Genomic DNA, 27,911 nt, shown 5'->3' with positions numbered 1-27,911 from the left:
GGCACGTGCCTGTGGTCCCAGCTACTTGGGAGGTTGAGGATCACCTGAGCCCAGGAGATGGAGGTTTCAAGTAAGGCAAGATTATGCCACTGCACTCCAGCCTGGGCAACACAGAGAGACGCTATCTCAAAATAAAAAACAAAAAATAAAAAAAAAGTTCTACCAAGGCTAGGTGTGGCAGCTCACGCCTGTAATCCCAACATTTTGGGAGGCCAAGGCAGGAGGATCACTTGAGTCCAGGAAGTCACCAGTTTGGGCAACATGGCAAAACCCCATCTCTACAAAAAATACAACAACAACAACAAAAATAGTGGTGGCATGTGCCTGCAGTCCCAGCTACTAGGGAGGCTGAGGTGAGAGATCAACTGAGCCGGGAAGGTCAAGGCTACAGTGAGCTCTAGTCATACCACTGCACTCCAGCCTGGGTAAGAGAGGAAGATCCTGTCTCGGCCAGAAGTGGTGGCTCACACCCGTAATCCCAGCACTTTGGGAGGCTGAGGCGGACGGATCAGGTCAGGCGTTCAATACCAACCTGGCCAACATGGCGAAACCTGGTCTCTACCACAAATACAAAAATTTTCCGGGTGTGAAGGTGCTCACCTGTAGTCCCAGCTATTTGGGAGGGTGAGGCAGAAATGCTTGAACCCAGAAGGCAGAGGTTGCAGTGAGCCGTGATAGTGTCACTGCACTCCAGCCTGGGGACAGAGTGAGACTTCGTCTCAAAAAAAATAAAATAAAATGGAGATTACAATAAAATTTTTCCTCAAAATATTCAAGACTTGTAGATTTACTCATTCATTCAACAAGCCTTTACTAAGCACCTACCATGTGCCAAGCTTTGTCCTATATGTAGGCATACCCCACAATTCGCATAACGAAGTTCACGCCCTCTTGGAGCAACAATTCCAGTGGAGTACACAAACAATAAACAAGCATCATGGTCCTCCAATAACACTATCAACTGACATCCTTACATGTAACTTTCTCATTCTAGTCTCTTAACTAAGAAACAGCAGGTAGCCAGAACACAGCACAAGCTGAAGCCAGCATGGCACCAGAGCACAAGACCAAGTTCTCCAAGAACCTGCTGCACATGAAGTTCATGCAAAGAGGACTGGACTCAAAAACTAAGAAATGACTAGAAGAGGAAGAAAATAAAATTAGTTAAGAGCACTGGTACTCAGATTTGCTAGAGCTTAATAAAAGTAAAGAATTTCCTAACAGAAGAGGAGCATCTCTTGTTATGTGAAGATCATTTCTATGGAAGGAATGTCATTCATCAGATTTACTCCTGAGGTTGAGAAATTAATGCTTCAGATGAATACTAAGAACAAAGCAGATATTGAAGATGGAACAGTGGAATTTTATGTGTCAGAAGAAGAAGAAGAAATGGCTAGAAGAAATGGCTAGAAAATGAGACCTTGGTGGGGACAACAGGAAAAATGTTTGCCAAAAAGGGAGGTCAAGTCAATGATGAAGACAATGAAAATGGAGACCTACAACTAATTAAAGCAAAGAAAATGTTCTTAAAGCCCCACGATCAAAATAGACACCTTAAGAGATGGCTCAGAGATGCCTTGAGAAAGTTAGCAGCATGTTTTGTAACTAGTCCTAATGGTGCCTCTATAGTTATTAATACTGTAACGTTTATTTGTAAAGACATGTATAATTTTAGAAACATGCTGTTTTTAAAACGGATGTGTAATGGATGTTATACATCCTCTGCTAAATGGTACTGAGTGAATTTTTAGCCCTTGATCTTCAAATATACAGGTTTCCTAAAGAGTTTTTTTTTTTGTTTTTTTTTGTTTTTTTTTTTTGAGACAGGGTCTCACTCTGTCACCTAGGCCAGAGTGGAGTGGCTCAATCATGGCTCACTGCAGCTTCAACCTTCCTGGGCTCAAGGGATCCTCCCATCTCAGCCAAATCTTGGGTGCCTGGCCTTACAACTTACCCTATTTTCAAGCTACCCTTCCACTACAAAACCCCTTCTTCTCTGAGACCTTTCCTATCTAGTCCAGGTATCAAAACTGCCCCAACCACCTGACTTCCTGCTATGATCAGAATGTCTGTGTCCCAAAATAAATAAGCTGACACCTGATCATCAGTGTGATGTTGTCAGAAGGTGAGACTGTTGGGAGGTGATTAGGTCAAGAGGGCAGAGTCCCCTCATCCCCAAATGGGATTAGGGGCCTTATGAGAGACCTCAGAGAGCTCCCCCACCCCTTGCACCATGCAAGAGGACACAGCAAAAAGGAACAAACTGGTCTGGGCGCAGTGGCTCAGACCTGTAATTCCAGCACTTTGAGAGGCCGAGGCGGGCGGATCATCTGAGGTCAGGAGTTCAAGACCAGCCTGGCCTACATGGTGAAACCCTGCCTCTACTAAAAATACAAAAACCAGCCGGTGGCGTACGCCTGTAACCCCAGCTACTCAGGAGGCTGAGGCAGGAGAATCGCTTGCTTGGGAGGTGGAGGTTGCGGTGAGCTGAGAGCACCACTGCACTCCAGCCTGGGCAACAGAGTGAGACTCTGTCAAAAAAAAAAAAGAAAAAGGGCCAGGCGCGGTGGCTCACGCCTGTAATCCCAGCACTTTGGGAGGCCGAGGCGAGCGGATCACAAGGTCAGGAGATCGAGACCACGGTGAAACCTCGTCTCTACTAAAAATACAAAAAATTAGCCGGGCGCGGTTGTGGGCGCCTGTAGTCCCAGCTACTCGGGAGGCTGAGGCAGGAGAATGGCGGGAACCCGGGAGGCGGAGCTTGCAGTGAGCTGAGATCCGGCCACTGCACTCCAGCCTGGGCGACAGAGCAAGACTCCGTCTCAAAAAAAAAAAAAAAGAAAAAGAAAAAACCAACCATCTGTGAACCACAAAGCAGGCCCTCACCAAACATCAAATACGCCAGCACCCCAATATCATCCTTCCCAGGATCCTGAACTGTGATAAGATTCTGTCATTTACAAGCTACTCAGTCTATGGTATTGTTAAAGAAGCCCAAACGGACTAAACAGAACCCACCGCAAGGCCCTTCTTAGCTCTCAAACCTTCTCATGCTCCGTTCCCCTGTACTCTCCATGTTCTATACACAGGTCTCTTTACCTCCCCAAACGTGCCAGGCTCTGTCCTGCCTTCAGGTCTTTTTTGGCCCAATCTCTGCTCACCACAACCTCCGCCTCCCAGGTCCAAGTGATTTTCCAGCCTCAGCCTCACAACTAGCTGGGATTATAAGGCATGTGCCACCATACCTGGCTAATTTTGTATTTTTAGTAGAGATGGGATTTCTCCATGTTGGTCAAGCTCGTCTCAAACTCCCAACCTCAGGTGATCTGCCCCCCTCGGCCTCCCAAAGTGCTGGAATTACAGGTGTGAGCCACTGCACCCGGCCATGCCTTCAAGTCTTTACCAGCAATACTCCTGCCCCTGCTCTTAAAGCTTTTGGCTTCTCACTCTCCAGATCTCAGCTCAAATCATCATCTCCTCCCAAAGCCCTCCCCTGACCACATTATCCAGGGCAATAGTGCCCTCCCTCCTTACACTCTTATCATATTACCTTATTTCCTTTATTGTAAGGTCATAATCTATAATTATCCCATTTATCTGTTATATGGCAGTAGAAACAGACTTTTAAAAATAAGGAAATCTCCATAAAGGTAGTAACTGCTGTATGCCCACAAAATAGCTCAATACCAGTCACACAGGACACACTGAATAAATGAATCACAGAAGTAATTAACCATGTTATTTTTAGTCACATATGCCTAATGTTTATTCTAACAGATTTTTTTTTTTTTTTTTTTGAGACAGGGTCTCACTCTTGTCACCTAAGCTGTAGCACAGTGGTACAATTTGTGCTTACTGCAACCTCTGCCTCCTACGCTCAAGCGATTCTCCCACCTCAGCCTCCCAAGTAGCTGAGACTACAAGCATGCACCACCTCACTGCACCCAGCCCCTCTAACAGATTTTAAGCTCTCTGAGGGAACGACTAAGCTAATACTTTTTTTTTTTTTTTTTTTTTTTGAGACGGAGTCTCGCTCTGTCGCCCAGGCTGGAGTGCAGTGGCCAGATCTCAGCTCACTGCAAGCTCCGCCTCCTGGGTTTACGCCATTCTCCTGCCTCAGCCTCCCGAGTAGCTGGGACTACAGGCACCCGCCACCTCGCCCGGCTAGTTTTTTTTTTTTTTTTGTATTTTTTAGTAGAGATGGGGTTTCACCGTGTTAGCCAGGATGGTCTCGATCTTCTGACCTCGTGATCCGCCCGTCTCGGCCTCCCAAAGTGCTGGGATTACAGGCTTGAGCCACCGCGCCCGGCCTAGGCTTATACTTCTTTATTCCCCCTCCCAATGCAGCCAATACAATACTGAACAATATATTTAAGGCAGGAAAAAATAAAATTCTTAAATGTCTTTTAAAACTTTGTTGACTAAAGTAGTAATACGAAAAAAAAGGCCAGGCACAGTGGCCTGTAATCCCAGCACTTTGGGAGGCCAAGGCAGGTCAATTACTTGAGGTCAGCAGTTCAAGACAAGCCTGGCCAACATGGTGAAATCCCGTTTCTGCTAAAACTACAAAAAATTAGCCAGGCATGGTAGCACATGCCTACAATCCCAGCTACTCAGGAGGCTAAAGCTTGAGAATCACTTGAACCCAAGAGGAGGTGGCAGTGAGTTGAGATCATGCCACTGCACTCCAGCCTGGTTGACAGTGACTCTGACCAAAAGAAAAAAAAAAAAGAGATTTTTAAAGACAAGCAAATATGGGTTCCAATCTTAACTCCACCTCAACGTGTACGATCCTGGCAAGTTACTTCACTTCTATGCCTTAACTTTCTCGTCTACAAATTGACATCTAATTCACAAGACCACTACAGAGAAATGAGGTAATGTATATAAAGCAACTAGTAACAGAGAGTAAATACCTAATATGGCACTTTATTCTTATTAAAAATTAAAACTTGCAGAAACAGCCCTAAAAAAATTAGAAGAGTTAAGTAAAAGCATCTAAATACTATGAATAACAGGGAATTCAGAAAAATCCTTGCTTCTACTATACAGGGTTATTTGCTAATTTGATCAATCCTTTCAGAAATCCCTTCACTCCAATCTCAAAGAGCAATTTAATTTAATAAGTGTCACATTTGTAGCCAAGAGATTCAAAGTATCACAGAAAGGGCTGTAACCCACCTCGCCCTATTTTAAGAGACAAAATATCCTAATCACACAGCTAGTATTTCTCAAGTCTCTAACATGCCCAAGGAAGACTGTTACAGAGTTGCAGTGAAGAGGATATGCTTTCAATCAAGCAGCCCTAAAGCTCATATGCCCATTCTTGTGTGATTCTGGGCAAGCTACTTAAAACTCTTTAAGCCTTGCTTCTTTTGTAAAATAGACAATAGTATCACCATCACAGGTTGTCAGTCACTCTGCAAAAAGCACTTAACACTCAACTATGAACTCTATCAATAATCCAAACATGCAGGCAATTTAGAATCTTCTCTACCACGCCTGTAATCCCAGAGTGCCTAGGTGGGTGGATCACCTGAGGTCAGGATTTCGAGACCAGCCTGACCAACATGGTGAAACCCCATCTCTACTAAAAATACAAAAATTAGCCAAGTGTGGTGGCAAGTGCCTGTAATCCCAGCTACTCAGAAGGCTGAAGCCAGAGAATCGCTTGAACCCGGGAGGCGGAGGTTGCAGTAGGCCGAGCTTGCGCCACTGCACTCCAGACTGGGCAACAGAGCGAAGACTCTCAAAAAAAAAAAAAAGAAAAAAAAAATCTTCTCTAGGCAATCTTCTATAGCAGTCTGTGTTCTAAACTCCATCAAAGTGAAAGTCAATCATACTCCCCTGAAAACAAAGTAAGAGCACTCACAAGGCCAGGCACAGTGGCTCACACCTGTGATCCCAGCACTTTGGGAGGCCGAGGCGGACGGATCACCTGAGGTCAGGAGTTCCAGACCAGCCTGGCCAACATGACAAAACCCAACTTGGCTAAAAATACAAAAATTAGCAGGCACGATGACACACACCTGTACTCCCAGCTACACAGGAGGCTGAGACAGGAGAACTGCTTGAACCCAGGAAGCAGAGGCTGCGGTGAGCCAAGATCACGTCATTATACTCGGGCTTGAGTGACAGAGCGAGACGCTGTCTCAAAAAGTTTAAAAAAAAGAGCATTCACAGAGTATATGATTAGAAGGGAAGAAAGATTACAGTAAGATTTTCCCTCAAAATATTAGGAAAACACAAGGTTTTTGTTTTTGTTTTTGTTTTTAATGCCCTACACATATATTTCCACTTCAGGTAATTTATCCAAAAAGAAGAAAATACTTTATCAAGAAACAATGACATGCTATACCATTAAAACAGTTAATGTAACAAAAAAAAGAAAATTAAGTAGTAATACACCACAGGATGAAACGCTAAACATATTAAAAATGATTGTGAAGGCCTGGCGCAGCGGCTCACACCTGTAATCCCAGCACTTTGGGAGGCCGAGGCAGGAAGATCATATGAGGTCAGGAGTTCGAGACCAGCCCGGTCAACATGGCAAAACCCCATCTCTACTAAAACTACAAAAATTAGCCGGTGTGGTGGTTCGCACCTGTAATCCCAGCTACTTGGGAGGCTGAGGCACGAAAATCACTTGAACCCGGGAGGCGGAGGTTCCAGTGAGCCATGATGGCATCACTGCATTCCAGTCTAGGTGACAAGAGCAAGACTCTGTCTCAAAAAAAAAAAAAAAAAACGTTGTGGAGGCTACCAACAAGGTAATACAATGTTATTAAAAGCACACAACTGTTAAACCCTTTTTTGTTCTAAAGGGGGAAAAAGCACAAAAGAAATTTAACAGTAGTTGTGCCGGTATGTGTGCAGTTAAACAAGATCCCAAGCACCTAACAGACCCTCTCTAATTAGGACACAAATTAGGACCTAAAATATCTGTTAAAATAGGATTTTGTTCTTCCAAGAACCAACTCTATTAACTTATTACAAAAGTTATCGAAGTAAGATATCTAAATGCCTATTACAGCATTACCCTGGGTAAGAGAAATCTTGCCTTTAAAGGCCTTTAAAACATTTCAATAATTTACTAAATGCCTACTCCGTGCCAAATACTATGCTAGAAAGTTCATCATACATCATCTAGCATACTTTACTGGTTATAAGCAGAACAGACTAACAACTGTAGTAGTCTCAGATCGCTACAATTCTACACTATAAACTACAAGTGCCACAGATTTTCAGAGTAAACATGGGAGAGTAATCTAGAATAATGTGAGAATAAATCTCTAGTTAGATGGGAGTATCAGGAGAAAAGGCACAACCAAGCATGCAAAGTGGAAGAAAGAAACAAAAAAACCCATGAGTCCAAGTCACATAGACTCTAAAAGCTAGGCAGAACAGTCACTTCTTTCATATCCATGAACAGCGTTTTAGGAGTATCAATATTGTGCCTGTATTCCAAGGTGGACTACCAAAGACAAACAGATAGTCAAGGAACTCGGCTAAGAAACTAGGGTAATAATCTAAGATTGAAATGGAGGATCTGTCCCGGGGTAGTAGCATAGAAATAGAGAATAGGTCATCAGATTGAAGGTGGAGGGTTTAAGGAGAAAGTTACAAAGAAGTTTTTTGGTTTGAAAAATTAGAGGATAGGGGCCGGGCGCGGTGGCTCAAGCCTGTAATCCCAGCACTTTGGGAGGCCGAGACGGGCGGATCACGAGGTCAGGAGATCGAGACCATCCTGGTTAATACGGTGAAACCCCGTCTCTACTAAAAAATACAAAAAAACTAGCCGGGCGAGGTGGCGGGTGCCTGTAGTCCCAGCTACTCGGGAGGCTGAGGCAGGAGAATGGCGTAAACCCGGGAGTCAGAGCTTGCAGTGAGCTGAGATCCGGCCACTGCACTCCAGCCTGGGCGACAGAGCGAGACTCCGTCTCAAAAAAAAAAAAAAAAAAAGAAAAATTAGAGGATAGGTTTGTACCACAGACAAATGGACACATTCGGAAAAAATCCTCTTTTTTTTTTTTTAACAGAGCCACGGTCTCACTATGTTGACCAGGCTAGTCTCAAACTGCTGGCCTCAAGCAATCCTCCCACCTCGGCCTCCCAAAGTGCTGGGATTACAGGCATGAGCCACCACACCCAACCAGAAAAAAACTCTTAAGACCAGGCAACTTATGTTCTTAATACATGCACCAAAAAAAAAGACAAATCTTTTCAGAATCAGTACAGAGTAATTTAGTCGTAAGTCTCCAAGAATGAAATCATGCCAGCCTATTTCAGAAATTCTAAACAAGCATACATTTGCAGCATAAAGTAAGTCACTACATTACCTAGGCAGCAAACGTTGACAAATTGAGAACCTTTCTTTTAAAAGTTATGAGATGAGATGCCAACTACAAAACAATGATTATTTAGACTTTCTTTGCTCTAGCTGACGAGGCAGAAGTACCTACATTCAGATTCTCAGACAATTTGTCTTATAAACCACAAGTCATTTTTTAAATGGGTCAAACAGCGGGGCACGGAGGCTCATGCCTGTAATCCCAGCACTTTGGGAGGCCAAGGCAGGCATTATCACTTGAGGCCAGGAGTTTGAGACCAGCCTGACCAACGTGGTAAAACCTCGTCTCTACCAAAAATACAAAAATTAGCTGGGTATGGTGGCACATGCCTGTAGTCCCAGCTACTCAGGAGGCTGAGGCAGGAGAATCGCTTGAACCCAGGAGGCAGAGGTTGCAGTGAGCTGAGATCATGCCACTGCACTCCAGCCTGGGTGATAGAGTAAGAATCCGTTCTCAAAAAAAAAAAAAAAAAGGGTGTTCCATGGGGGTGATGGGGAGGATGAAACTCCATCAAACAAGTTTAAGAAACATCAAGTTAGGCCGGGCACAGTGGCTCACACCTGCAATTCCAGCACTTTGGGAGGCCGAAGTGGGTGGATCACTTGAGGTCAGGAGTTTGAGACCAGCCTGGCCAACATGGTAAAATCCCATCTCCACTAAAAATACAAAAATTTAGCCGGGCATGGCAGCAGGCACCTGTAATCCCAGCTACTCAGGAGGCTGAGGTAGGAGGATTGCTTGAACCCGGGAGGCAGAGGTTGCAGTGAGCCGAGATCACGCCACTGCACTACAGCCTAGGCAATAGAGCAAGACTCCATCTCAAAAAAAAAAAAAAAAAGGAAACATCAAGTTAAAATGATTGACAGTCTAACTTTTCTAACCCTTAAAAATAAACTTATATACATTATGATTTCCACGATGAAGATATAATAAAGGGTTTCTTTTTTTTTTTTTTTTTTTCCTGAGACAGAGTTTTGCTCTTGTTGCCCAGACTGAAGTACAGTGGTGCAATCTCGGCTCACTGCAGCCTCCACCTCCCAGCTTCAAGCTATTCTCCTGCCTCAGCCTCCCAAGTAGCTGGGATTACAGGCACCTGCCACCACACCCAGCTAATTTTTTGTATTTTTAGTAGAGACGGGTTTCATCACGTTGGCCAGGCTGGTCTCAAATTCCAGACCTCAGGTGATCCACCTGCCTTGGCCTCCCAAAGTGTTGGGATTACAGGCGTGAGCCACTCTGCCCAGCTAGGTTTCTAATTTATCTGACACCCCAGCCCATGGAAACATCTTTCAGATATTCTGAAACACACTAAGCCACACAGGCCTTACTCTAAAATTATCCCCTACCTTCATCTTTACTAGCTTATCAACTATTAGGATGATCGCTAACATTCCCTTTGCCCCTATGATGAATAGAGCAAATAAGCAGCACAAATAAAACAGCAAAATAAAAAAACACTGATATTCATAAAACTATCCTTTCAAGTCATCTGATAAACCAAACTTTACACACTTTAAATTCTAATCACTCATTTTAAAATCTCGTTAATCTTAAACCCTATAATAAAAATGTTTTTTTGGGGAGGCTGAGACGGGCGGATCACGAGGTCAGGAGATCGAGACCATCCTGGCTAACACGGTGAAACCCCGTCTCTACTAAAAAATACAAAAAACTAGCCGGGCGAGGTGGCGGGCGCCTGTAGTCCCAGCTACTCGGGAGGCTGAGGCAGGAGAATGGCATAAACCCGGGAGGCGGAGCTTGCCATGAGCTGAGATCTGGCCACTGCACGCCAGCCTGGGCAACAGAGCGAGACTCTGTCTCAAAAAAAAAAAAAGTTTTTTAGGCAAGTAAGTAATATGAATGTATTAATTCCATTTCAGAATTTATCTAAAACTGAGTTCTTCTCCAATAGTATTCAGCTAATGAAACAAATACTAGTAAAGTTGTAATGAAAATCTCTGAAACCAGAGATAAGTGTTATTCAAGTAACATTATTCTTTCACTTCCCACTCCTCTTCATCTGCTTTCATACAGATTTAAAAACAAACTAAAAATATTAAATACTCCTAAACTGTCTTCCAGCAAAGCAAATGAATCATAGCTGAAATCTTGTTTATGTTTTCTTTACTAAATTTATCCTCTTCTCTCATACTCCTTAACACTAATTAACACAATATTCGTTTACTCACCTCCATCCCCCTCTGGTTTCATCATCTGTTCCTTATTTGATCTGTTTTCAGACACCTCTCCTCCTTCCACAAGGAGTAACGAATTGCGATAATCTGGGTTTTTTTTGTTTTTTTTTTGTTTTTTTAATTTTTTGAAACGGAGTCTCAGCTGTCGTCCAGGCTGGAGAACAGTGGTGCATCTCCGCTCACTGCAGCTTCTGCCTCCTGGGCTCAAGCGATTCTCGTGCCTCGGCCTCCCGAGTAGCTGGGATTACAGGCGCATGCCACCACAGCTAATTTTTTGTATTTCTAGTAAAGACGGGATTTCACCATGTTGGCCAGGTTGGTCTTGAACTCCAGACCTCAGGTGATCCACCCAAAGTGCTGGGATTAAAAGCATGAGTCACCGCACCCAGCCTACTGATAATCTTTTAACTGAAAAGGATGTAGACTGTTTCAAATGGCCACTGAAGACACAGAGAATGGACACAGGTAATAAACACAGGTGTTCCTGACACACCGATCCCCCAGCTCTCAGGGACAGTCCTAGTCAATTTCTCCTACACCAAATAGTTAAAGAAGGAAAAAGGAAACATCAAAAAATTAATTCAATCTGGTCCTTGAAAAGTAACAACACGCTGGGAGCGGTGGCTCACGTCTGTAATCCTAGCACTTTGGGAGGCCAAGGCAGGCGGATCACCCAAGGTCAGGAGTTCAAGATCATCCAGTCCAACATAGTGAAACCCTGTCTCTACTAAAAATACAAACATTAGCCAGGCATGGTGGTGTGTGCCTGTAATCCCAGCTACTTGGGAGGCTGAGGCAAGAGAATCGCTTGAACCTGGGAGGCGGGGCTGCGGTGAGCCGAGATCCCACCACTGCACTCCAGCCTGGGCAACAGAGCAATTTTTAGACTCCGTCTCAAATAAAAAAGAACAGAAAAATAGCAATAATTTTTTCAGGCGGGTAGGTGAAAAAGATTTTGGTTCTTCACATTTTCCCTTGAAATTGGAAATATGATGTCAGCAAAGAAAGCAGAAAACATTTTTACATTCAACAAGCTAAATGCCAAGTCGGTATTTCACCTAAATTTTCATAATATGAATTATCCTAATCATATGCTTAGACCATTCCTCTTCACAACAATTAGTTTTCAATAAAATGTCGCTTAAGTTCAAACGTGTAATTAAAGCCCGGTGCTGCGGTGGCACATGCCCATAATCCCAGCTACTAGGGAGGCTGAGGCAGGCGAATCACTTGAACCTGGGAGGCGGAGGTTGCGATGAGCCGAGATTACGCCATTGCACTCCAGCCTCGGCAACAAGAGCAAAATTCTGTCTCAAAAAAAAAAATAAGGCCGGGCGCGGTGGCTCAAGCCTGTAATCCCAGCACTTTGGGAGGCCGAGACGGGCGGATCACGAGGTCAGGAGATCGAGACCATCCTGGCTAACGTGGTGAAACCCCGTCTCTACTAAAAATACAAAAAACTAGCCGGGCGTGGTGGCAGGCGCCTGTAGTCCCAGCTACTCGGAGGCTGAGGCAGGAGAATGGCGTGAACCTGGGAGGCGGAGCTTGCAGTGAGCCGAGATCGCGCCACTGCACTCCAGCCTGGGTGACACAGCGCGAGACTCCGTCTCAAAAAAAAAAAAAATTAAGGCCCGGTGCAGTGGCTCACAACTATAATCCCACAGCTCTGGGAGGCCAAAGTGGGAGGTCACTTGAGGCCAGGAGTTCAAGAACAATCTGGGCAACATAAGAAGTCCCCATCTCCACAAAAAAATATATATATATATTTACAATTAGCCAAGTGTGGTGGTGTGTGCCTGTAATCCCAGCTACTTGGGAGGCTGAGGTTGGAGGATCCTTTGAGCCCAGGAGTTCAAGGTTACAGTGAGCTATAATCACACCACACACTGCAGCCTCGGTGACAGAGCAAGACTCTATCTCTAAAAAGGAGATATTTTTTAAATTAAAAAATACATAATTCAGCCGGGTACGGTGGCTCACGCCTGTAATCCCAGGCTGAGGCCGAGGTGGGTGGATCACCTGAGGTCGGGAGTTTGAGACCAGCCTGACCAGCATGGAGAAACCCCCCAACACGGAGAAACCCCAGCTCTACTAAAAATACAAGATCAGCCAGGCATGCTGGCATATGCCTGTAATCCCAGCTACTCGGGAGGCTGAGGCAGGAGAATCACTTGAACCCGAGAGGCAGAAGTTGTGGTGAGCGGAGATCGCACCATTGCACTCCAACCTGGGCAACAAGGGCAAAACTCCATCTCAAAAAAAAAAAAAAACTTTAAACAATGTATTAGTTCCCGATAACGAGCAGACATGAGGCAAATCTACATAATAGCAGGAAACTACAATTCCTTTAAAAACTAAATAGGCTTCAGATTCATTTTCAGATTATGATCCTTGCAATAAATTCTGGTACACTGCCTAAAATAAACCAGGTTATGCTTCCGTAGGAAAATAAAATGAAATAAAGCATTCACATTGTTTCTGGAATTTGAAACATCACTCTAGCAGTCCTGAAGAGGGTGCTTCAAGCCTTAACACACACATAAAAATCATGTGGGGATCTTATTAAAATATGATTCTGAGTCAGTAAGACTGGGATGAATCCTCATAGTTCAAATGAGCTCCCAGGTGATGCTTACGCTGCTGGGTCCACGGACTAGACTGCATACCTGAGGCCTTACACCCTTTGCTTCTATGATAATGGTAAAGATAATGGATAAAAACGTAAAGGAGGCCGGGTGCAGTGGCTCACGCCTGTAATTTCAGCACTTTGGGAGGCTGAGGCAGGCAGATCATCTGAGGTCAGGAGTTCAAGACCAGCCTAGCCTGACTAACATGGTGAAACCCCCACCTCTACTAAAAATACAAAAATTACCCGGGCGTGGAGGCGGACACCTGTAATCCCAGCTACTCAGCAGGCTGAAGCAGGAGAATCACTTGAACCCGGGAGGCAGAGGTTACAGTCAGCCAAGATCACGCCACTGCACTCCAGCCCAGGTGACAGATCAAGACTCTGTCTCAAAAAGAAAAAAAAAAGCAAAGCAATGCCCACTTCATTTAGAAATGTTTTGGGGCCAGATGTGGCAGCACAGGCCTGTAATCCCAGCACTTTGGGAGGCCAAGGAGGGCAGATCACCTGATGTCAGGAGTTCGAGACCAGCCTGACCAACATGGACAAACCCCATCTCTACTATAAAAATACAAAATTAGCCGGGTGTGGTGACGCATGCCTGCAAACTCAGGAGGCTGAGGGAGAATCGCTTGAACCTGGGAGGCAGAGGTTGCGGTGAGCTGAGATCGCACCATTGCACTCCAGTCTGGGCAACAAGAGCAAAACTCCTTCTCAAAAAAGAAAAAAGAAACGTTTTTGGATTCATCAGATTAGTCCGGGAGAAAGATGGTTATTAAAATGTTTATGTTTGAGGGAAACACAGCTTCTCAAAGATGGCGGGGAAGCGTCCTCAGAGTTGTGCCAAGAGCGAAAATCTATACGGCACTCACTATGTGACAGTGAATAGTCCTCAACACTTCACATATATGAACTAATTCAATCTTCCTAACACTGCAGCACTGTGAGGTAAGCATTATTGCTACCCTTATTTTAGAGGACGTAAACCTGAGTCACAAAGACGTTACTAAGACTGCACATGGCTAATAAGTGGCAGAACCAGGATATGAACCCAGGCAGTCTGGTTCCAGAGTCTATGCTTTTAATCACTATAGTAGCAATATATCAAACAAGAACACACAGCAGAATTGAAATGGCAAATGGCAATGACTTAATTTTACAGAAAAGGATGCAAGGTTAAAGGGTAAAGCGTTACAGAACAACAGTAAGTAATAGAGCCTAAATCAGAGTTTCTCTTCAGGTGACAGAGAACCAATGCTTACTGAATACCATGACTTAACAATATAGTTTTCTGCTCTATTAGAAACTGTTCTGGACTTTAGTATAATGGCCAATGCCAAATCTTTGATTTAAAAAATATTTTTCTAAAATTGCAAGGAGGGACACCATACTGGTGGCAGAAAGCCTGGTTTCACTTCATGGAATAAGCAGTTTGAGATCAATGTCCCAGAAGAATTTTGACATTCAGGACTTAAAATAGCAGCAGCAGCAGAGGTAGCTGAAATGGCAAGTAAAGAAAACTGCTTTAGTAAAAATATTTTGGACTGGAGGGATGAGAAACTAAAAGTAGAAACTAGTAAGACACAAAGCATAACATGATAAGGAATCTGATACAGTAGTGAACAAGTAGCAAAAGTTATTTGCAAACAAAGAAATAAAGGAAGATAAGGAAACAAACATTAAGTGAATAATTTTTAGGAGAGTAAGGGAACTCGTCATCATAGATTTTCTAAGTGACAGTAAGTTGTCCAGACAGTGCAGCTGCAGAAGATACTGAACTAAACAGATGGAAAAAGTCAAGCAAAAGTAGATTAGTAATCACTACTTCAATGATCCCAAATAAAGATATGGGCTGACCAAGCACAAAAGTTGTCTCAGGAAACACAGCACAAAGACCCATGGAATATTAGGGAAAACGTTAACCCTCAGACATCATCAAATTCATTCACTTGAAAAATATTTCTTAAAACCTACTATTTGTATGGCAGTATTCTAGGCATTAGCAATGGGGTGACCATGTCAGGCCAAAGCCCTGCCTTCACAGAACTTACAATCTAATGATGAAATTTATGTGGAAAAGAACACTGAATAAGGCATTACCATAAAATTCCCAAATGAAGCATTTTAATATAGAGGGATATGTTTATGGAAGATATGTTAATGCAATATTTAACATATCTTCAAAGGAAGCCCTGTAGCCTAAGGTGCTCATTAAGTGTTTCTCACCCTCTCAAAAAAAAAAAAGACAAACTCTGAAACAACAGAGAAGTGCATTTAAAATACATCTATAAATAAAAGCACAACTTGTCTTTTACTTCCAAGAAAGTCTGCCAGCGGCACAGCAGCTCATGCCTATATCCCAGCACTTTCAGAGGCCAACGGGGGCAGACAGCTTGAGTTCAGGCATTCCAGATCAGCCTGGACAATATGACCAAACCCCATGTCTACGAAAGATACAAATATCAGCCGCGTCTGGTTGCATGCAGCGGTAGTCCCAGCTACTGCAGAGGCTGAGGTGGGAGGATCAGTTGAGGCTGGAAGGCCGAGGCTGCAGTGAGCTGTGATCACACCACTGCACTCCAGCCTGGGTGACAGGGTAAAACCCTGTCTCAAAAAAAAAATTTTTTTTTTAATTTAAGTCTCCATACTACTCTAGGCTATAACATCTGCCTTAGATTCCCAAAAAATTAAGCTTAGTTAGAACAGGTATTGGTTGTAACATGAAAACATTTTAAGAGTAAACAGATGTGATACCTTTCTGGTCTTGAAGAAATTACTGAAAACGAGCTCATTTAATACTTAGTAGATTACCAATCTCGTGTCTCCATCTTAGTATAAACTATAAATTCAAACTACTGTTATTTTCTAAAAGGAAATATACAAATTGATATTTAAAGTTATTAAACATAGAAAGTTCAAGAAAATAAGGCAGATGTGTTCCAATTTTATATGCCTAAAATATTACATCAAGGCTAACAAATGTATTTCAGAAGATCCAAGTTCCACACTTATCCAATGGTCTGTAATGCCTACACACTACAGAAAGCTGCCTTGAACCTACATTCCTTTTAAGTGTTTACCAATCTGTTCTCTACAGAAATGAGAAACAGCGGGAAAGCACTTGTTCGGACATGAATTATCTTTACAACAATGCATTACACAATTGGATCTCATTTGCTTTGCAGTGTTAACATTTTTCTGTTACTATTGCAGTCGCGGAAGGATATAAAATTTGGGATGTAAACACTCTACGGAACAAAAATTGTGATCTCTGCTTGACCCCAGGAGTTCGAGACCAGCCCGGGCAATATGGCGAAACCCTGTCTGTACAAAAAATACAAAAATTAGCCGGGCATGGGGGTACATGCCTGCAGTACCAGCTACTCGGGAGGCTGAGGTGGGAGGATCACTTGACTCCGGGAGGCGGAGGCTGTGGTGGGCCAAGATCGTGCCACTGCACTCCAGCCTGGGAGTGCAATATCCATTATATTTAGTAACGTCGAGACCCTGTCTCAAAAAAAATAAAAACTGTAATCTCAAAATGAAAATATTAAATTTTTTGCATAAAGATCCAAGTCTCGTTTTCAATAACAAAACTAAAATGTCTAGCATAGATCTGGCATAAACTGATTCTCTTTTCAACACAGCTTCGCCACAAAAAGTACACCTGAATCAACTTAGGGAGGTTCCCAGCATGCCATAATTCATAAAGGAGAAGTCAAACAGTCTGGGAAAGTCATTTTGGACCGAAAAAGTGTTCCCACAAATAAACCCACTTCATTCTAGTATAGTCAAAGGGGCCTCTATTTAAAGTTAATGCCCACGCAAGGGGCCGTGGACGGTGCTGTCTTACACTTTATTCCCTTACACAAACTAATGCTGGGATTTTAAACATTCCTGGCTTTTAGGTGCACTGAAGGCGGTCATGAACACAAGTAACAAGGCTTCAAAACATCATCTGTGGGAAGTAGGCAGGACAAGCCACTGGGTGACCAAGGCTGCAAAATGCTGTCTGAATTTAAGTCCCTGACTTGCAGGAGTTAAGTCTCACTCCTTAAACCGCGATGACGTAATCTTCCACACTGCATTTCTCTTGGACTTAAAGGGGAGGAAAAACAAACGAACAAAGAAAATTTCCCCCCGATAAGAGGAATTAACCAAGCAGCAGAACTACGGTTTCGGGAGGTGGTTAGGTAACTCCCCAAAAGGGAAGCTTCAGCTGAATCGGCAGGGAGCGGGCTGGAGAGGCGGACGGAAATGCTAGGAACTCGACCTCTGCCAGGAAGAGCAGCCTGGAGCCCGGGGCTCGGGGCCACCGCGCCGGGAGGACGCGGCCGGCGCGGAGCGGAGCGCGGACAGGCACTGCCGCGGGCAGCCCGCGAGTTGCCCTCCCGCCGCCGCCCCGCCGCGGCCGCAACGCCGCTCCCCTCCCCCCGCGCCGCAAAATGTCCGCGACGGCGCCCGGCGAAGCAGGAAGTCCAGGCCGGAGCGCAGGGCACAGAACCCAGCTTGTGAGCCCCGGGGACCGGCGCCCGGCCAGGCCCAGGCGCCCGCGAGTCGCTCTGAGGCCCCCGGCACCCAGGCGCCGGCCGCCCTTAGGAGCCCGCGGGGCCGGGCTGGGGGGAAGGGAGCCCGGGCGCCCGGGATGGGTGTGACCCCTTCCTTCCGCCGCTGCCGGTGACAGCCCGGCGCCGCTCGCGCCCCGAGTCCCGGCCGCGCGCCCCTCAGCGGGCGGCCGCCCCCAGCCTCCCCGGCCGCGAACCCCGCCCCGGCTCCCCCACAGAACGCGGACCCGCGCCCGCCCGAAGGACGCAGCGCGAGCCTGGCACTCCCCCAGCACCGGTACTCCCGAACCCCCCGAGATCCCGCAGATGGGGTGTCCCCGAGAACTGAGAGAGGATGGGGACGGCGGGGACGGGACGGCAGGGTGGCCGCTCCCGCGGGGAACCTCAGGCCCCGTACTCACCTCAGCTTCTCCACCGGGGCGTTGGCAGCACTGCGCGGGGTCTCCTCGGCTGCCGGACAGGGGCACGCACCTGACGTCAGCGCGCAGGAGACGCACAGTTGGGTGCCCGCGGAAGTGGGAGGAACAGGGAAGGGGAAGAGGCTGGGGCGGGTCAAGGCGGTGCCTGGACTGCCCTGGCTCCGCCCGCCTGTCGCGCAGGCGCGGGCCAGCGTAGCTCGTGAGTTCGGGGCTAGGCTCCGCATCTTTTCCCAATGGTTGTATTTGTAATAATACTGTGAACGGTAGTATGCAAAGCGCTTCCTCTACCAGTTCTTTGTTTGTTTGTTTGTTTTTCTGAGACAGTCTCGCTCTGCTGCCCAGGCTGGAGTGCAGCGCACGATCTCAGCTCACTGCAACCTCCACCTCTTGTGTTCAAGTGATCCTCCTGCCTCTGCCTCCCAAGTAGCTGGGATCACGGGCACCTGCCACCATGCCAGGCTAATTTTTGTATGTTTAGCTGACACAGGGTTTCGCCATTTTGCCCAGGCTGGTCTCAAACTCCTGACCTCAAGTAAGTGATCCACCTGCCTCAGCCTCCCAAAGTGCTAGGATTACCAGCGTGAACCACCTTGCCCGGCCCACTACCAGTTCTTTTGATCCTTGCAGCCTTGTGAAGCAAGGTATTATCGTCCCATTTTGCAGAGAAGACAGAAGCTTCTCTGAAAGGGCTGGTGATTTGCCCCAGATCACAGGGGTGGATGGTCTTTCGCTCCCCCAGGCCTGTATTCAGTCCGCAGTGATGTGAGAACTGAATATCACTTTTCTTATCTCTACCTACACTCAGTGTCCCTCGCTGTAGCCACATGGGTCTTCTTTAGAGTTACAACCTTCCCCTCAACCACAGGCCTTGTGTTTTTTTTGGGGTTTTTTGTGGGTTTTTTTTTGTTTGTTTTTTGTGTGGTTTTTTTTGACGTTTTTGCTATCACCCAGGCTGGAGTGCAATGGCATGATCTCAGCTCACTGCAACCTCGACCTCCCAGCAATTCTCCCTCCTCAGCCTCCCAAGTAGCTGGGACCACAGGCGCATGCCACCATGGCCGGCTAATTTTTGTATTTTTTTGTAGACACAGGGTTTTGCTGGATTGCCCAGGCTGGTCTCAAACTCCTGGACACAAGCTATCAGCCTGCCTCTGCCTCCCAAACTGCTTGGATTACAAGGTGTGAGCCATTACGTCTGGCCAAGGCCTTGGACTTTCTTTGCTCTGCCTCCCTCCTCTTCCCCTAAATTCATATCACTGCATTCTCCAATCATCCTATCTTCGCAGTATCTATTATTTGTCTTCTCTGTTAGTATGAAAGCTTCAGGAAAATAGAGAACTTCCCTCTCTTATTCTTAGATGTTTCCCCATGTTAGAGAAAAATTGCTTAAATTACTTATCTTAATAACAGCTCATTTATTGTCTACTGCCACAGCTATTTGGCCAGCAAAGACACTTAATTCCAGTGTATTGACTTACAGTCATATTTTCTTTTGGATTTTTTTTTTTTTTTTTTTTTTTTGACGGAATCTTTTTTTTTTGCCCGGGCTGAAGTGCGGTGGTTCAATCTTGGCTCACTGCAACCTCCGCCTCCCGGGTTCAAGCGGTTCTCCTGCCTCAGCCTCCCAAGTGGCTGGAACTATAGGTGCCTGCCACCATGCCCGGCTAATTTTTGTATTTTTAGTAGAGACAGGGTTTCACCATATTGGTCAACCTGGTCTCGAACTCATGACCTTGTGATCCACCTGCATCGGCCTCCCAAAGTGCTGCAATTACAGGTGTGAGCCACCACACCCAGCCCTCTTTTGGACTTTTTAATTACACAAGAATAAGAACTACATTCTTTAGCATTTACTGCAGGTATGGCTAATAGCTTTGCAGGTAGTAGTAGCTAATTTAATACTCACAGCCACCCTATGAGTTAAGAACTGTTACCCCCACTTTATGGTTGCATGAACTGAAGCTCAGAGGTGTGAAGGGATTTGCCCATCGCCACTATACCAAGCAGTGGCAGAGCTGAGACTTGCACTCAGGAGGCTGGCTCTAGTTGACTATGACACGATCACACTATCAAGCAGGCTTATTATAGAGAAATCAGAAGATAAGCTTCAGGCTCATGCCTGTAATCCCAGCACTTTGGGAGGCTGAGGCTGGTGGATCACCTGAGGTTGGGAGTTCAAGACCAGCCTGACCAACATGGTAAAATCCCATCTCTACTAAAAAACATACACACACACAAATTTGCTGGGTGTGTGGGCGGGTGCCTGTAATCCCAGCTACTTGGGAGACTGAGGCAGGAGAATCATTTGCATCCAGGAGGCGGAGGTTGCAGTGACCCCGAGATCATGCCACTGCACTCCAGCCTGGGCAACAAAAGCGAAACTGTCTTAAAAAAAAAAAAAAAAAAAAAGGCCAGGAGCAGTGGCTCACGCCTGTAAGTCCAGCACTCTAGTAGGCCAAGGCAAGTGGATCACTTGAGGTCAGGAGTTCGAGACCAACCTGACCAACGTGGTGAAACCCTTTCTCTACTAAAAATACAAAAATTAGCTGGGTGTGGTGGCATGCGCCTGTAATCGCAGCTACTCGGGAGGCTGAGACAGGAGAATCGCTGGAACCTGGGAGGCAGTGGTTGCAGTGAGCCGAGATCGCACCATTGCACTCTGGCCTGGGCAACAAGAACAAAACTCCATCTCAAAAAAAAGAAAGGGCCGGGTGTGGTGGCTCAAGCCTGTAATCCCAGCACTTTGGGAGGCCGAGACGGGCGGATCACGAGGTCAGGAGATCGAGACCATCCTGGCTAACACGGTGAAACCCTGTCTCTACTAAAAAGTACAAAAAACTAGCCGGGCGAGGTGGCGGGCACCTGTAGTCCCAGCTACTCGGGAGGCTGAGGCAGGAGAATGGTGTAAACCCGGGAGGCGGAGCTTCCAGTGAGCTGAGATCCGGACACTGCACTCCAGCCTGGGCAACACAGCAAGACTCCGTCTCAAAAAAAAAAAAAAAAAGATAAGCTTCAGCTGTAGTCCTACCTCTAACGTGGCTCACACCTGTAATCCCAGCACTTTGGGGGGCCGAGGCGGGTGGATCACTTGAGCCCAGGAGTTCAAGACCAGTCTGGGCAACATAGCAAGATCCGCCCCCACCCATCTCTACAAAAAATACAAAAACAAAACAAAAAAACTACATTGTGAACATCTTTCCATGTCAAATAAAGCATTATTTGTAAAGGCTGCATTTTACTCTCTGGGCATTACAATATTTACCCAGACTCCTACTGTTGGAATTTGGGATGTTTTGGGCTATTGTAAATTTATCACTATTGTAAAAATGTATAAGCTTCGTTTTTTAAACTTGAGGGGAAAATGGTTGTTTCTTCCCTTCATAAGTCCAGCTGGTAGTGCCCTTTCCTTCATCCTGTCTCACAATCCCATGAATGTCCCCAGACAATGTCTGCCCTTTCCAGTAGCAGCAATATCTTGATGGGGTGTCACCCAACTGTTCAGCTTTTCCTGCCTTTATTCTGAGGACAAGGACTTACTTAGCACTGTGTCTTTTATGTTGTCAGGTTTTTTGTCAGAATAACCCTCCCAGACCTTTTCACAGCCCCAAACAGCAGGGACAATGGTGTTACTATTACTTGACCCCAATCTACCATGTCCCTCACTGCCGGCCCAGCCCCCAGCCTCCTAGTGCCTCCCTGAAACTGCCTCACTGCTGTAGCTGCCTCACATGAACAGGAAGGACAGCTTGTGGGGCTCCGGCTCCTTCCCGGTGGCTGCCATTCCGGTGTCCATTCTTCCTTCTGGTAACAGCACTTCCATTTCTCCTACAGCAGCCCCTGCCCCAACTCTCAATCCATGTAGCTCTAGAGATGACACTATCTCCAGTTGTGGGAACGGACACGTGACCCGGGCTTGGCCAATCACAGCATTATAGAGAGCCCTGTTGCCACGCCATTTCAGCAATAGGCATGTGACCCAATGAGATTTAATTCTGGAACTTTGGTCAGAACTCTTCAGTTCAGTGAATCTCTCTGTTTGCTGAGGGTAGGATGTAATCGTGGCACCGCTGGCAGCCAGCTTCCCACTGCAAGCAGAGATGCTGCCTGAGAATGAGACCAAGACAGAGTGGGAAACAACTGAGAGATGAAGACATGAAACCAAGTCTCAGTGGCATTGTGTGAGCCATCAGATCCAGTCTTGCTTCAATCTTCAGTAACATTGGCAATAAATTGCCTCTACTGCCTGAACCAGGTTGAGTAGGTTTCCGTCACTTATTGACTGCCAAACTCTTGATGAATCACTGCCACCCCTGCCCTGCTTGTCTGCCCATGAGGTACCTGTCCCTACCCTCTAGGTAATAACTCCCAAATCTATACCTCTTCCAATCCCTATTCCCACCCCCATTTTCTTTTTCTTTCTTTTTTTTTTTAAGACGGAGTCTTGCTCTGTCGCCCAGGCTGGAGTGCAATGGCGCGATCTCAGCTCACTTCAACCTCCGCCTCCCAGGTCTGAGTGATTCTCCTGCCTCAGCCTCCCAAGTAGCTGGGATTGCAGGCACCTGCCACCATGCCAAGCTAATTTTTGTATTTTTAGTAGAGATGGGGTTTCACCCTGGTGGCCAGGCTGGTCTCAAACTCCTGACCCTCAGGTGATCCACCCGCCTCAGCCTCCCAAAGTGCTGAGATTACAGGCGTGAACCACTGCACCCAGCATCCCACCTCCATTTTCAAATTTCCAGCTACTCAGCACCATCAAAATAATCTACCAGCTCCCACCTACTCCAGGGTCTAAGCACCCATGTCTGCTCTCGGCCCCTACAGCCTTGTATATCCAGGAGTTCCCAACCTTTTCTGCATCACAGATCCTATGCCCACAAAATTCATATCTAATTTCTAGAGTCTCCCTTCAAGCTCTCTGCTTTAGGCCAGGCATGGTGGCTCATGCCTATAATCCCAACACTTTGGGAGGCTGAAGCGGGAGGATCACTTGAGCTGAGGAGTTTGAGACCAGCCTGGGCAACATATTGAGACCTCGTCTCTACAAGAAATATAAAAATTAACGGTGTGGTGGCAAGCACCTGTAGTCCCAGCTACTTGGGGAGGCTGAAATGGGAGGGTCGCTTGAGCGTGTGACATCAAGGCTGCAGTGAGCCATGATCATGCCACTGCACTACACTGCACTCCAGCCTGGGTGACAAAGCAAGACCCTGTCTCAAATAAATAAATAAATAAAAAGAATTTCGGCTGGGCATGGTGGCTCATGCCTGTAATCCCAGCACTTTGGGAGGCCAAGGCGGGAGGATCACACAAGGTCAGGAGATGAAGACCATTGTGGCCAACATGGTGAAACCCCCTCTCTACTAAAATACAGAAAATTAGCCAGGTGTAGTGGCATGCGCCTTTAATCCCAGCTACTCCAGAGGCTGAGGCAGGGGAATCGCTTGCACCTGGAAGGCGGAGGTTTCGGTGAGCAGAGATGGCGCCATTGCACTCCAGCCTGGCCACAAAGCAAGACTCCATCTCAAAAAAAAAAAAAAAAGAATCTCTGCTTTAATTCATTTGACAAAGCACAGCATTTATCTTCCCAGATCATGGCTCTGATTAGGTCACTCCCTTACTCAGAAACCTTCAGTGTTTTCTCCTTTGTCTTCAGAATAAAATTTAAGACCTTGGCCGGGTGCAGTGACTCACACCTGTAATCCCAGCACTTTGGGAGGCTGAGGTGGGCGGATCACAAGGTCAGGAGTTTGAGACCAGCCTGACCACCATGGTGAAACCCCATCTCTACTAAAAATACAAAAATTAGCTGGGTGTGGTGGTGCACACCTGTAATCCCAGCTACTCAGGAGGCTGAGGCAGGAGAATCGCTTGAATTTGGGAGGCGGAGGCTGCAGTGCCTGGGTGACAGAGAGAGATTCCATCTCAAAAAAAAAAAAAATTTTAAACCTTTACCCAGACATTCTGTGTCCTCTATGATCTTTGCCTTTCCAAAGTGATTTCCCTTTCTTTTTGTATTAGTCAGAGTTCTCCAGAGAAACAGAACCAATGGAATGGTAATATATATTATTTATATATTACATATAAAACCCATTCTGGTTGCACGCAGTGCCTCACACCTGTAATCCCAGCACTCTGGGAGGGCGAGGTGGGTGGATCACTTGAGGTCAGGAGTTTGAGACTAGCCTGGCCAACATGGTGAAACCTCGTATCTACTAAAAATACAAAATTAGCTGGGTGTTGTGATGCATGCTTGTAATAATCTCAGCTACTTGGGAGGCTGAGGCAGGAGAATCATTTAAACCCAGGAGGTGGAGGTTGCAGTGAGCCGAGATCGAACCACTGCATTCCAGCGTGGGAGGCAGAGGGAGACTCCATCTCAAAATGATAATAAAAATAAAACCATTCTCTATATATTATAGAGAATGGTTGTATATACATATAGAATGGTTTATGTATAATATATAAATTATATATAGAATGGTCTATGTATAATTATATAATTATATAATCATATATTATATATATTATCTCTATATATAATATACATATATAGAGAAAGAGATTTATTATGAGAGATTTATTATAATTGGCTCACTCACATGACTACGGAGGACAAGTCCCAAGATACACAGGGTGAGTCACTGAGCAGGAGACCCAGGAGAGCCAATGGTATAGCTCCAGTCCAAGCCTGAAGGCCTGAGAACCAGGAGAGCTGATGTTTCAGTTCCAGTCCAAAGGCCAGCAGGCTCAAGATTAAGGAAGAGCCAATTTTTCTCTTTGAGGTCTGAAGGCAAGAAAAATTCTCCCTTAGTCAAGGGAGGGTCAGCCTTTTTGTTTTATGTTGGCCTTCAACTGATTGGATGAGAGGGTAATTTGTTTTACTCAGTCTCCTGATTCGGATCTTAATCTCATCCAGAAACAAGTTTGCAGACACATCGAAAATAATGTTTGACCAAATATTGCTTCCCACCCCATGGCCCAGTCAAGTTGACATATAAAATTAATCATCACACCTTCCACTACACACCTATGCTACAGCTAGACGGTATAATACTTAGTATCATGCAGTCAGGAACCACGACTTCTACCTCTCTGCCACTGCTCATGCTGATCCCCTTCCCTAAAACACTTTTCCTGCTTATCCATCCTACATGTCAAGTCCACTCTCCCTCCCACCATGAACCATACATTTTGCAAACATCCACCTTGTGTCCTTTCCCACCTCTGTGCCTCTGTGGATTCAGTGGCTCCCTTCTCTGTCTGCCAAACTCCACTCTTTTCTCCTTCAAGGACTAGCCTAGGGCTCAGTTTTCAAATCTCCCGACAACCCCAGGCAACCAATCAATCTTACATCACTTTGTATTTAAAGCATCTCATATTGGAATTATTTGTATCTATTTATGCTAAACTATTAGGCCATGAGCAGGCAGAGATCTTATTCATTTTTTGTATTCTTTTTTTTTTTTTGGGGACGGAGTCTCACTCTGTCGCCCAGGCTGGAGTGCAGTGGTGTGGTCTCGGCTCACTGCAAGCTCCGCCTCCCAGGTTCTTGCCATTCTCCTGCCTCAGCCTCCGGAGTAGCTGGGACTACAGGCACCCGCCACCACAACCGGCTAATTTCTTTTTGTATTTTTAGTAGAGACAGGGTTTCACCGTGTTAGCCAGGATGGTCTCGATCTCCTGACCTCGTGATCCGCCCGCCTCAGCCTCCCAAAGTGCTGGGATTACAGGCTTGAGCCACCGCGCCCGGCCCATTTTTTGTGTTCTTTTACCTAATTTCCTGGCACACTGCCTTCCCTCAAAAGTGTTTGGGCCGGGCGCGGTGGCTCAAGCCTGTAATCCCAGCACTTTGGGAGGCCGAGATGGGCGGATCACGAGGTCAGGAGATCGAGACCATCCTGGCTAACACGGTGAAACCCCGTCTCTACTAAGAAATACAAAAAATAGCCGGGCGAGGTGGCGGGCGCCTGTAGTCCCAGCTACTCGGGAGGCTGAGGCCGGAGAATGGCGTGAACCCGGGAGGCGGAGCTTGCAGTGAGCTGAGATCGGGCCACTGCACTCCAGCCTGGGCTACAGAGCGAGACTCCGTCTCAAAAAAAAAAAAAAAAAAAAAAAAAAAAAAAAAAACTGTTTGATAAATGATGCATGAATGAATACAGCACCACCTCTTACACAAAGCCAGCTCTGCCTCCCACTGCCAAAAGGGATTGCTGGCTCTTCTAAACCCCCAGAGCACTTATCCGAGCCCCTCTCCAGGCCCTCTGTCTGGGTGATCATGTTTACCCACGCTTTTTCAACCCTACTGCAAGCTCCCAGGGATAGGTTTGGTTTTGGATGCATTGCTGTGCCCCTCACAGTCCTCTTCAGATCCCTAGAACACTTTGGCTGAATGAGAAAAGCCTCATACTGCATTCTCTGCCAAATGCAAAAGACTGCAAATCCACCGCCATCTCCCCAAGGGCCTGCCAAGATTTACTAAAGAAGATCTATATTAAAGAGGCTGTCCTCCAAGGTCTTCAGGCTTGGAATTTGTGTGAGAAAATTCTAATTTAAGACTTTCTGTGTGATTCATAGGCGAAAACTACGAAGAAAACCAAGGAAGTGATTACCATACAAATCCAGCTAGTGGCTGCCTCTAAAGGGGGTTAGAATCTGGAAGGGATGGGGGTATTGGGGGGCAGTGTTGGCAGTGTTCTATTTCATGACCTGGGTGATGATTACATGGATGTTTGCCTTGTCATTATTTATTGTATGGTACATGTTTTATTTGCTTTTCTTATGTGTAATAGTTCATTAAAAAATAAAAGGCCAGGCACAGTGGTTCACGCCCGTAATCATAGCCCTCTGGGAGGCTGAGGCGGGTGGATCACTTGAGATCAGGAGTTCAAGACCAGCCTGGCCAACATGGCCCATCTCTACTAAAAATACAAAAATTAGCCGGGCATGGTGACGCATGCCTGTAGTCCCAGCTACTTGGAAGGCTGAGGCAGGAGAATGGCTTGAACCCAGGAGGCGGAGGTCGCAGTGAGCCAAGATGGTGCCATTGCACTCCAGCCTGGGTGACAGAGCAAGACTCTGTCTCAAAATAAACAAATAAATAAATAAATAATAAAAGTTAGGGCCAGACGCAGTGGCTCACGCCTATAATCCTAGCACTTTGGGAGGCTGAGGCAGGCAGATCACTTGAGGTCAGGAGTTCGAGACCAGCCTGGCCAACATGGTAAAATCCCATCTCTACTGAAAATACAAAAACTAGCAGGTGTGGTGGTGTGTGGCCTGTAACCTCAGCTACTTGAGAGATTGAGGCAGGAGAATCACTTGAACCCAGGAGATGGAGGTTGCTGTGAGACAAGATCATGCCACCACACTCCAGCTTGGGCAACAGAGTGAGACTGTCTCAAAAAAAAAAAAAAAAAAAAAGTTAAAGCCTAGGCAACACAGCAAGACCCTCATCTCTACAAAAAAATATAAAAATTAGCCGGGCACGGTGGTGTGCGTCTGTAGTGTCAGTTACTCAGGAGGCTGAGCTGGGAGGATCATTTGAGCCAGGAGGTCAAGGCTGCAGTGAGCCAAGATCACACCACTGCACTCGAGCCTGGGCAACAGAGTGAGACCACTATCTCAAAAAAATAAATAAAAATTAATTAAGTTAAAAATAATTATATTAAAATATCTCTGTTGTTGCCGAAAGGTTGATGTTGTTGTATAATTCCTATCACTGAGACTGCAGCCCACCCCACTTTCCTGATTCCCCT

General features: G+C 46.0%; 1 protein-coding gene and 1 pseudogene across 3 annotated transcripts in view; one reads left to right on the top strand and one right to left on the bottom strand.

The window, feature by feature from the left end:
• Positions 1 to 18,254, bottom strand: part of CDC42 (cell division cycle 42) — a 41,331-nt gene extending 23,077 nt beyond the window's left edge. For 2 of the 3 annotated variants that reach the window (XM_025389677.1, XM_025389696.1), the window contains exon 1: positions 18,139 to 18,254. The gene's annotated coding sequence lies outside the window, so the exon portion shown is untranslated. Of the gene's footprint in view, positions 1 to 10,145; positions 10,170 to 18,138 lie in introns of all 3 variants that reach the window. The other variant, XM_025389687.1, reaches the window with a different exon arrangement.
• Positions 968 to 10,619, top strand: LOC112624258 (annotated as a pseudogene).
• Positions 18,255 to 27,911: the final 9,657 nt, after the last annotated feature.

The sequence above is a fragment of the Theropithecus gelada genome, chromosome 1 (assembly GCF_003255815.1).
Source record: "Theropithecus gelada isolate Dixy chromosome 1, Tgel_1.0, whole genome shotgun sequence".
NCBI classification, from domain to species: domain Eukaryota; kingdom Metazoa; phylum Chordata; class Mammalia; order Primates; family Cercopithecidae; genus Theropithecus; species Theropithecus gelada.
This window is presented reverse-complemented; position numbering and strand designations above follow the sequence as displayed.